We start from the raw sequence: 11,737 nt of genomic DNA, 5'->3' as shown, positions 1-11,737 counted from the left end.
AAAAGACAGGGGATGCTTATCACCCACCGATCAGCTCCTGCCCCTCCCCCCCAGCACCTCTTTCCCACCACGGATCAGCTGTTTAGCGGCATGTGGGAGGCACTGGGGGAAGGGGGAGGAGCGAGGGCAGGATGTGCTTGGGAGGAAGGGAGTGGAACGGGGCAGGAAAAGGCGGAGTGGGGGCGGGGGCTTGGGTGAAGCAGGTCAAGCAGCCCTGGGGGAATGAGAAAGTCAGCGCCCGTGCTGGAGGGAATGCGTTAGGTGCCTGCCTCACACCACACAAAATTGGGGAGGGAGGAGGGAAGGAGCCTGACTGACGATCGTTAGCCCAGTGGTTAGAGCACTCAGATGGGGAAACGCAGGTTCAGTTCCCCACTCTGTCAGTTTAAGCCAGGGGTTCTCGGACTTTTGTACTGGTGACCCCTTTCACACAGCAAGCCTCTGAGTGCAACCCCCTTTATACATTAAAAACACTTTTTAATATTGTCAAGGTTCCTCCCCCACTCTGAACTCTAGGATACAGATGTGGGGACCTGCATGAAAAACCTCCTAAGCTTATTTTTACCAGCTTAGGTCAAAACTTCCCCAAGGTACAAAATATTCCACCCGTTGTCCTTGGACTGGCCGCTACCACCACCAAACTAATACTGGTTACTGGGGAAGAGCTGTTTGGACGCGTCTTTCCCCCCAAAATACTTCCCAAAACCTTGCACCCCACTTCCTGGACAAGGTTTGGTAAAAAGCCTCACCAATTTGCCTAGGTGACTACAGACCCAGACCCTTGGATCTTAAGAACAATGAACAATCCTCCCAACACTTGCACCCCTCCTTTCCTGGGAAATGTTGGATAAAAAGCCTCACCAATTTGCATAGGTGACCACAGACCCAAACCCTTGGATCTAAGAACAATGAAAAAGCATTCAGTTTCTTACAAGAAGACTTTTAATAAAAATAGAAGTAAATAGAAATGAAGAAATCCCCCCTGTAAAATCAGGATGGTAGATATCTTACAGGGTAATTAGCTTCAAAAACATAGAGAACCCCTCTAGGCAAAACCTTAAGTTACGAAAAAGATACACAGACAGAAATAGTTATTCTATTCAGCACAATTTTTTTCTCAGCCATTTAAAGAAATCATAATCTAACACATACCTAGCTAGATTACTTACTAAAAGTTCTAAGACTCCATTCCTGGTCTATCCCCGACAAAGACCAGCATATAGACAGACCCACAGACCCTTTTTTCTCTCCCTCCTCCCAGCTTTTGAAAGTATCTTGTCTCCTCATTGGTCATTTTGGTCAGGTGCCAGCGAGGTTACCTTTAGCTTCTTAACCCTTTACAGGTGAGAGGAGCTTTCCCCTGGCCAGGAAGGATTTCAAAGGGGTTTACCCTTCCCTTTATATTTATGACAAATATATTTAACACAATTATAAATGCTGGAGGCAAAGCGGGTTTTGAGGTGGAGGCTGACAGCTCACAATCCCGCTCTGTAATAATCTCGCAACCCCCCTGAGGGGTCCCGACCTCCAGTCTGAGAACCCCTGGTTTAAGCCATTTCGTTGTGGATGCATAATGAAAGAGTGATTGGAGCAGAGGACAGGGCCCTGGGTCTCCCACCTCCCAGGGAGGTGCCCTTACTCCCCTAACTACTGGACTACAGTCATTCCCACTCTCTTGCTCTTGCTTTCTAGCTTAACGACTAGTTAATGGTTTAACTATAATGGAACAGCTTCAACAGGATCATAGCTTGGTGATTAAAGGACTCTCCTGAGAGTTAGGAGACCCCTGTTCAAACCCTTTCTTCCCCCTGTGGCAGAGAGGGGGGAATTGAGACTGGGTCTCCCACATCTCAGGGGAGTGCTCTGAGCACTGGGCTAACAGTCGTAAGGTGGGCTCGGTCTCCAGCCAGAAACTGAATGGGACCTGATCTGGTACGGGTGGCCTGAAGCTACCTACTGGATTGGGCCCCGCACATAAGACAGGCAGCCAAATGCCTGTCTTCCCCCAGTTTGTGATTCACTCCGGGGCTAGGCATCGGGACGCTGATAGGGAGGCATCAGTGCTCATGCTCAGAGGCTGAAACTTAGGCACTGAGTTTAAGCACCTACAGGGTTCAGTGGGAGATTTTGGATCACAGTGGAGCCAAAACTAGGACTTAGGTGCCTACACCTAAGACTTACAGTATGTCTCCACTGCTGTTAGACACCTGTGGCTGGCCTGTGCCAGCTGACTCAGGCTAAGGGGCTGTTTAATTGCAGTGTAGACATTTGGGCAGCCCAAACCGTGGGACCCTCCCACCGCACATGGTCCTAGAGCCCAGGCTCCAGTCTGAGCCCAAACATCTACACCACAATTAAATAGCCCTGTAGCCTGAACCCTGGGACCCTGAGTCAGCTGGCACGGGCCAGCTGTAGGTGTTTAATTACTGTGTAGACATACCCTTAGGCACCTTGTGTACCTTTATGGATCCCACCCTAAGCTCAGTACTATTCGGGATACTTGAAAAGCATGCTCTGTCTTGCTCTCTTTTTCCTCTTCCTGCCTTGCAAAAATTTACTCTGCAATGGGCAGCACAACTAAAATTGGATCCTCCTTAATGCAGCAGATTTGCTGGAACAGTTGTCATGTTCTGTGGTTAAAAATGTTTTCAGGCCACACTTGTCAGCAATTCATTGTTTGCTGAAGGGCTTCTCAAGAGAAAAAAAACAACCCACCCCAAACAAACAACTCCCTCACTCCTTCCTAACTGTTTTGTTGTTGTTTGTTCTTCTAAATTCAATTATTTAAAATAAAAAACACTAAGCCCGCAGCACAGCACAGACCCAGAACATTAAGGGACGCGTTTTAAAACCTGGCATCCCTTTGGCATCTGCAGTTTTGCAGAAACAAATAATTACAGGATCAATTGACAGCCCTGATCCTACAAGCTGCTCCAGGCAGGTGGGGCCCAGCACCTCCCAGGTGCAGCTGTTTGCAGGGTCCAGACCTTAGTTGTTGAAATATCTAACAACCTGATAAGCAGGTAGGTTCAGGTAGCTAAAGATGGGTGCAAAATGACAAGTGCCAAACAAGACTGAGATAAAGATGGGGTGAAAAACAAAGCTGTAGATATGAGAGATCATGTCAACATTATTTCCTTTTAAAATAGGCCAACCTTGAAAACTTCTATTTTTCTTTTCAAGTCTGAAGAGAACAGTTGTGCAGAGAGAATTATTTAAAAAAAAAACAAAAAAACAATTAATTAGTTCGTCTGCTGTATCTGATGATCAAGCAAAGAACCAAATCAATTCTCTCATTTGGGATTGTATTATAAAGCACTGGGGTCCAGATCCTCAAATATATTGATGCGCCTACTGATTGATTTAAACGTGAGTCCCTCCAACTCCCACTGAAGTCAATAAAACCCTCAGAACCACTGTTTGAATGTTCCCTTCTGGCCTTAAAATCCACGGCTCTGTAAAGCCCTCAGACCTTGGGAGGTTCAATATGAGCGAACTAGAAATGGTTTGCCACAGAGAAGAGGAATAGGTGCATCTAACATGTTAAGTGAGGCTAGGAGGACAGTGCCTGGAGCAGAGACCCTGATCAACCCCAGTCTTGCTCTATCCCCATTATGTGCCATGGTCTTGCACTTGTTGGGTTCTTGTAGGGACTGAAGCAGCAGCAGAAAGGCTGAGCCAGAAGCAAGGAGTGCTGGAAATCCCACTGAAGGGTGTGTGCTCCGGAGGTGTCCAGCCCAGTTTTTACTAATAATAAACTTCCAAGTAGGTATCTGAACTGCCCTGAACTCTGAACCATCTGCAGGTCACCAAGCACAAGCAACTCACGGCTATGATTGATTTGTTCTCAGGCAATGACATGACTGAAGATAAGAAAGAGGTGCCTGGGTGCTTCGATTGATCCCAGCCAATATAGAAAGGTAAGAGCAATAAGAATACTTTGGATTTCTCGTGTGAGAACTTCCATGGGTATCAATGGGAGAAGAGTTAAGCCAATGCTGAGCCATTTTGCAAATCCTGAAACCCCTGCAAGGAGGCAAGTTTTGTTATCCCTAGCTTGCAGGTGGGGAAACAGAGGCACAGAGTGGTTGAGACTCATTTTCAGAAGGGGCAGTTGATCTTGGTTGTGTCAGTTTCCTTTAGAAAGGCCTGGTTTCCACTCACAACTACCATTGAATCATGGAAGATTAGGATGGGAAGAGACCTCAGGAGGTCATCTAGTCCAACCCCCTGCTCAAAGCAGGACCAATCCCCAACTAAATCATCCCAGCCAGGGCTTTGTCAAACCAGGCCTTAAAAATCTCTAAGGACGGAGATTCCACCACCTCCCTAGGTAACCCATTCCAGTGCTTCACCACCCTCCTAGTGGAATAGTGTTTCCTAATATCCAACCTAAACCTCCACCACTGCAACTTGAGACCATTACTCCTTGTTCTGTCATCTGCCACCATTGAGAAGAACCTAGCTCCATCTCCTTTGGACCCCCCCCCCTTTCAGGTTGAAGGCTGCTATCAAATCTCCCCTCACTCTTCTCTTCTGCAGAGTAAATAACCCCAGTTCCCTCAGCCTCTCCTCATAAGTCACAAACCCCAGCCCCTTAATCATTTTGTTGCCCTCTGCTGGACTCTCTCCAATTTGTACACATCCTTCCTTTCTGTAGTGGGGGGCCCAAAACTGGATGCAATACTCCAGATATGACCTCACTGGTGTCGAGTAGACTTCCTTCGATCTGCTAGCAATGCTCCTACTAATGCAGCCCAGTATGCCGTTACCCTTCTTGGCAACAAGGGTATACTGTTGACTCATATCCAGCTTCTCGTCCACTGTAATCCCCAGGTCCTTTTCTGCCATTTAGCAAGTCAGTCCCCAGCCTGTAGTAGTGCATGGGATTCTTCCGTCCTAAGTGCAGAACTCTGCACCTGTCCTTGTTGAACCTCATCAGATTTCTTTTGGCCCAATACTCCAATTTATCTAGGTCACTCTGGACCCTATCCCTACCCTCTAGTGTATCTACCTCTCCCCACAGCTTAGTGTCATCTGCAATCCATCCCATCATCCAGATCATTAATGAAGATGTTGAACAAAACCAGACCCAGGACAGACCCGTGGGGAACTCCGCTTGATACCGGCTGCCAACTAAACATTGAGCTGTTGATCACTACCTGTTGTGATACAGCATGGCCAGAGGGCAGCAGGAGACTGTTAGAAGGGAGCCTTATTCCCTGTAGAGGGAAGAAAGTTTGCTATAAATTAATTAAAGCACCTGAAGCCAGTCACATGATAAAACCCCCCTGCTTCAATCAGACAAGTGCAGGGGTTGAAGCAGAGTGGATTGGCGCTGGAGCAGAGAGCAGTTTGGAGGAGTTGAAGCAGAGTGGATTGGTGTTGGAGCAGAGAGCAGTTTGGAGGGAAGCAGAGGAGCATTTGGAGAAGTGCTGTGGTGGGCTAAGAAGACCAAGACCCTAGGTAAAGGGACAACTGGTTTGTGCAGAGGGAGGGCAGGAAGCCCCACAAGCTGAAGGGCAGGAGAGGGAAGTAGCCCAGGGGAAGGAACCGCTAGTTCTAGTGGTTTACCGCTATCCCTAGGGCCCCTGGGCTGGGACCCGGAGTGGAAGGCGGGCCCGGGTCCCTCCCTCTCCACTCCCCTCCTCTAGGACACTAGTGGGGCAGTTAATACCCCAGTTCAGGGGCAAGAAACGGTGCCCTGAACCCCCACCCAAGAAGAGAAAGTGTGAGACCCACCATAGTAGTGCCGGCAATTTGCCACATGGTTGAGCCTGACGTTCTAGCCTGCTTTCTATCCACCTTATCATCCATTCATCCAGCCCATACTTCTTTAACTTGCTGGCAAGAATATTGTGGGAGACTGTATCAAAAGCTTTGCTAAGGTCAAGGTATATCACGTCCACTGCTTACCTCATATCCACAGAGCCAGTTATCTCGTCATAGAAGGCAATCAGGTTAGTCAGGCATGATTTGCCCTTGGTGAATCCATGTTGACCATTCCTGATCACCTTCCTCTCCTCCAAATGCTTCAAAATGGATTCCTTGAGGACCTGTTCCATGACTTTTTTCCAGAGACTGAGGTGAGACTGACCAGTCTGTTGTTCCCCAGATTCTCCTTCTTCCCTTTTTTAAAGATGGGCACTGCATTAGCCTTTTTCCAATCATCTGGAACCAACCCTGATCGTCACGAGTTTTCAAAGATAATGGCCAATGGCTCTGCAATCACAATAGCCAACTCTCTGAGCATCTTCAAATGCATTAGATTCGGCCCCATGGACTTGTGCTTGTCCAGCTTTTCTAAACAGTCCTTAACTTGTTCTTTCACCACTCAGGGCTGCTCAACTCCTCCCCGTACTGTGCTGCCCTGTTCAGCAGTCTGGGAGCTGACCTTTTCTGTGAAGACCAAGGCAAAATAAAGCATTGAGTACTTCAGCTTTTTCCACATCATCTGTCACTAGGTTGTCTCCCCCATTCAGTAAGGGTCTCTCACTTTCCCTGACCTTTTTCTTGTTGCTAACATACCTGTAGAAATCCTTCTTGTTACCCTTCACATCCCTTGCTAGCTGCAACTCCAATTGTGCTTTGTCCTTCCTGATTACACCCCTTCATGCTCGAGCAATATTTTTATACTTCTTTCTTGTCATCCGTCCAAGTTTCCACTCCTTGTAAGCTTCCTTTTTGTGTTTAAGCTCACCTAAGATTTCTCTGTTAAATCAAGCTGGTTGCCTGCCATATTTGCTATTCTTTCTACACATTTGGATGGTTTGTTCCTGCACCCTAAATAAGGCTTCTTTAAAATACAGCCAGCTCTCCTGGACTCCTTTCCCCCTCATATTAGTCTCCCAGAGGATCCTCCCCATCTGTTCCCTGGGGGAGTCAAAGTCTGCTTTTCTGAAGTCCAGGGTCTGTATTCCGCTGCTCTCCTTGCTTCCTTTTGACAGGATCCTGAACTGGACCGTCTCATGATCACTGCTGCCCAGGTTGCCACCCACTTCTACTTCCCCTACCAATTCTTCCCTGTTTGTGAGCAGCAGGTCCAGAGGAGCACGGCCCCTAGTTGGTTCCTCCAGCACTTGCACCAGGAACTTGTCCCCAACACACTCCAAAAACTTCCTGGATTGTCTGTGCACTGCTATATTGCTCTCCCAGCAGATGTCAGGGTGATTGAAGTCCCCCATGAGAACCAGGGCCTGTGATCTGGAAACTTCTGTTAGTTGTCCGAAGAAAGCCTCGTCTACCTCATCATCCTGGTCTGGTGGTCAATAGCAGGTGCCCACCATGACATCGCCCTTGTTTCTCTAGCCTCTAAACTTAACCGAAAGACTCTTAACGGGCTTTTCTCCAGTTTCATATGAGAGTTCTGAGCAACCATACTGCTCTCTTACATACGGTGCAACTCCTCCACTTTTTCTCCCCCGCGTGTCCTTCCTGAACAGTTTATACCCATCCATGACAGTGCTCCAGCCATGTGAGTTACCCCACCGTTATTCCCAAGTCTCTGTTATTCCAATCACATCATAGTTCCTTGACTGTGCCAGGACTTCCAATTCTTCCTGCTTGTTTCCCAGGCTTCTTGTGTTTATATCCAGGCACCTAAGATAACTAGCCAATTGCCCAAGTCAGGAGGCTCACCTGTAGCACCTTCCTCCTTGCGTTTCCTCCTGGTATCCCACTTCCCCACTTACCTCCGGGCTTAGGTCACCATCCCCCAGCAAACCTAGTTTAAAGCCCTCCTCACTAAGTTAGCAAGCCTGCCTGCAAAGATGCTCTTCCCTCTCTTCGTTAGGTGGATCCCATCTCTTCCTAGCTATCCTTCTTGGAACAACATCCCATGGTTAAAGAATCCCAAGCCCTCTCTCCGACATCACCTGCGTAACCACGCATTTACCTCCACAATTCAATAGGATTTTCCTTCATAAATACCATTTAGCTCCCAGTGTCATTCATTCCCATTAGGGCTCTGCGAATATATATCCAGGCAGCACTTTTGCAAGGCCACTTTTATTACCTGTTTTGCAAGAAGCAAAACATTTTGCTGATTTGCCTCTATTTTAGTTCACTTTTCCACAAATCTAAAGGTGATTTTTTTAAAAATGAGGTCTTTAAGAAGTTCTAAGAGGCTTACAAATTCTGGCCATGTAACTGTCACCAGCAATACAATAATCATTACAACGGTGAGCTTTTGTTTAGAGCAACATTGTACAGTAATATAATCATTGGCTCTCTCTACTTAACATGGTGCTACTAATGGATCAAAGTGTTTGTTTATGGTTTATTTGTTTGTTCCAAAGTGGCATTTGCTCCCTTTTGGGGTATAGCTGCAAACACACAAATAATACTTTGAGGGTGGGGAGCTAGGTGTGAGCATGCAGGAATCTTGCAACCACATGGAGATGACTTCAACACTAGGCAAATTTGGAAGGTAGGGATGACCCCCACCCTCTCTCTTCCTCAGTACAATTTCAGATGTAGCTTAGGCAAGTTTGCAAAATGAAAGTGATTTCTTTGGGGCAGATCTCCATGTAACTGTGTTCTGAAGAGACGCTTGAGCCGCAGCATTAGGATCCAGAATGTAGTGTCTAGTCCTGTGCATGTCTGGGATCTAGGGTCAGCTCGGGATAGAGACAAGAGCCAGATGCAAAGTTCAGTCCTGATCTGAACTGCCCAAAAGTTGGGGGGAGGTTTGACACACAGGTATTACCATATTGGATCATACCCCCATATAGTCTAATATTCTCTCTGCATCAATGACTAGTACCAGATGCTTTAGAGGAGGGTGCAAGAAATCCTGCAGTAGGCAGTTACGGGATTCTGGAATATGGCTTGGTTTGGTCCCATAGTTACATTCCAATGTAAAAGTCAGCAATAAGCCTGCTACCTGGGGTCTTATTGTGCTAAGGATTTTTACCTGGAACTCCCTATTGAAATCAATGGGAAATTCTGCTTAAATATTGAATAGTGGGAGACAGCCCTATGTAATTGTCATGGAACTATCCTCACATTAACAGCATTTACCAGGCAACTAAATGGCCATTAACCATGTAAGGAATATTGCTATGTGATATATGTTCCCTGTGTAACACAAAGCAATCGGCTTCTCTAATTAAGCAATAGCACTGGCTGATGCAGGCCATTTCCTGGGGATTTATAATTGCCCAGGAGCTCAGTTTGTTTAATAGTGAAGGCAAAGATCTGCAGAGTCAGGTGCCAATGCTAAGCTGTTTCTGGAGGAGCCAAGCGGTTCTCCTCAGATGCCTCCCTGTAGGAGCTGGATTCTCTGCAGGCTTGTTTAGTCCTTTCATCAATCATTCCACTAACAGGCAGTCAACCTGTGCACTGAGCCAAGCCAGCATCTGACAGCCCTGCTTAATTTGCGCAGCAAGCTTTACTCAGAGCAATGGATGTGCAGTTGCTCTCGCTCCCTCCTGCACCATTATAATTAAAGATTTGGCACAGGGCCCTTCACTGGCCTTTCCCCAGAAAACACATCATGCTCTGTCTAGCAGTGAACACTGAACTCAATTACTTTAATGCCCACAGTGCCTGCCCTGCTAAGATATTGGTCATTTGCTCCCCAGACAGCTGCGTGGGTAACGCCTTTCATATCTGGTGGCAGGGAGCAGAATTTCTCGGTGGGAGATGGTTCTATAGCAAAGCAATCTCCACCCCAGCCCTGCGAACCTGGATGCTCCCTGCCCCGGCATTATATGACTCAGCATAAAATACACTATTCCATTTTTTATGGTGATAGCACAGCCCCTGTGGTGGAAAATATGAGATGAATCTCTGACTCCCACTTCTATGCACACAGTCCCTGGACATTCCCCGGGAGGGACGCAGACAGATCAAAGGAACAAGGGTTTGCCAGATTGTTGCATTTGTATTGCAGCAACTTCAGACCATTCCCACTAGTTTCACCTTTTGCCTCGCCAACATTTCAAAGGGGAACATCAGCTGCGGTCAAGGAAGCGTAAAAATCTCACCTGCTCTGCAGCATAGGTTCAGGGGATTAACATCACAGCCATGTACTTGTCAGACTGCAGGATTGCTGACCCCAAAATCAAGAGCTCGTCCCCATCCTAAATCATAAGATCAGTTAAAACACATGCAGTTTTTTAAAAAAAGAAAGTTGGGTCCTTGTATTTGACCTTCTGATTATGGCGTGTTTCCAAGCTTTTCTCTGTAACCCCCAAGGGCTAGAAAGTATTTTTATTTAACTGGAAGCTGCAATTCTCATGAGATCACATAACTTCAGAAGCTAGGGCAAGAACGAAAACACCAGTTATCACAAGAGTGGCCAGTGCTGAGAGAGGGAGTTTTCTGAGTAGTACAAATATTTCGAGGTAGTAATTCGTTGAGATTGACACATTCATCTTACAGTCATAGACCTCATGGTGCTATATAAAGGAGGATGTGTCTCATCATTCCCGTCTGAACAGGTGGGGAAACTGAGAGGTGCAGCAACTTGCCCCAGCATCAGTGGGAGCCCTAGGAAAAGAATGCCTCTCCTTTAACTCCCTGTGCCCCATCCGATGGGCCACGCTAAGGGTGGCTGTAACGCTCCAGCTCTGGGACTGTATGGATTCCCGGTCTTTTGTAGATGGTAGGAAGAAGTCAATATTTTTCAGTGCAGCATTTGGAAACTATATGCACAATGAAGAAATAATTTGTGGTGACTTCATTTTGCACTCCTGGTTGAGGTTGGCTAGGATGTTACGGCCAGATTTTAGGCCCAAGTGCCTAAGTCACTTTGAAAATGAGACTTAGCTTTCTAAGGGCTTGTCTACACTTAAAACACGACATTGGCACAGCTGCACTGCTGTCGCTTTTCATTGCAGACACTACCTACACCAACGGGAGGTAATCCGCCTCCCTGAGAAGTGGTAGATAGGTCAATGGAAGAATTCTTCCATCAAGCTAGCACTGTCTACATGGGGACTTAGGTTGGGTTAACAATGCTGCTCAAGGGTGTGGATTTTTCACATCCCTGACCAGCGTAGTTAAACTGACCTAATTTTCTCGTGTAGACCAGGCCTTAGTCACTGATCCCTAATGGGAGTTAGGCAGTGACATACCTTTGAGGATCTAGACTTTAGGCCTTTCTGTGCTGAGTGCAACAATGCCTAAATATCTTTAAAAATTTGAGCATGGGCACCTGGTTCCTCCTGTTTTCCATATGACCCTGAGAAGGCATCGTGGCTGAAATGTCAACTTCAGTCATCTTCTCTGTTTCCAACATGTATTTGATTAACCTCATTTTAATTGTATATGAAAGGAACTAATTACAATGCGTTTTATTTTCCAAATCAGCTTCTCCACACCATGGCTTTCGTCAGAACCTCTCACACCTCAGTGGGGAAACCAGGAGGTTCCTGGACAGGATATTAATCTGACAGATTGGATTCCATGGCGCTTGTACCTCTTTAGTAGGAGCGAGGTTGCCATCCTTTCAAGTTATGTTCATGTGTAGGTAGGAACTTTCTATGACCTAGTCTTCTCGTTCCTTTTTATTAACAACAATAATAATAATACCTAGCTCTCATCATTGCGAGAGCTCAAAGTGCTTTACAAAGGAGACTGCTGTCGTTATTCCCATTCTACAGATGGGAGAACTGAGACACAGAGAAGTGAAGTGACTTACCCAATGTCATACAGCTGGCCAGAGGCTGAGCTGGGAATAGAACCCTGATCTCCTTAATCTCAGTCTAGTGCTCTATCTCAGCATCACTGC

This window comes from Caretta caretta, chromosome 3, assembly GCF_965140235.1.
Source record: "Caretta caretta isolate rCarCar2 chromosome 3, rCarCar1.hap1, whole genome shotgun sequence".
Taxonomy (NCBI): Eukaryota; Metazoa; Chordata; order Testudines; family Cheloniidae; genus Caretta; species Caretta caretta.
Note: the sequence above shows the minus strand (reverse complement) of the source record.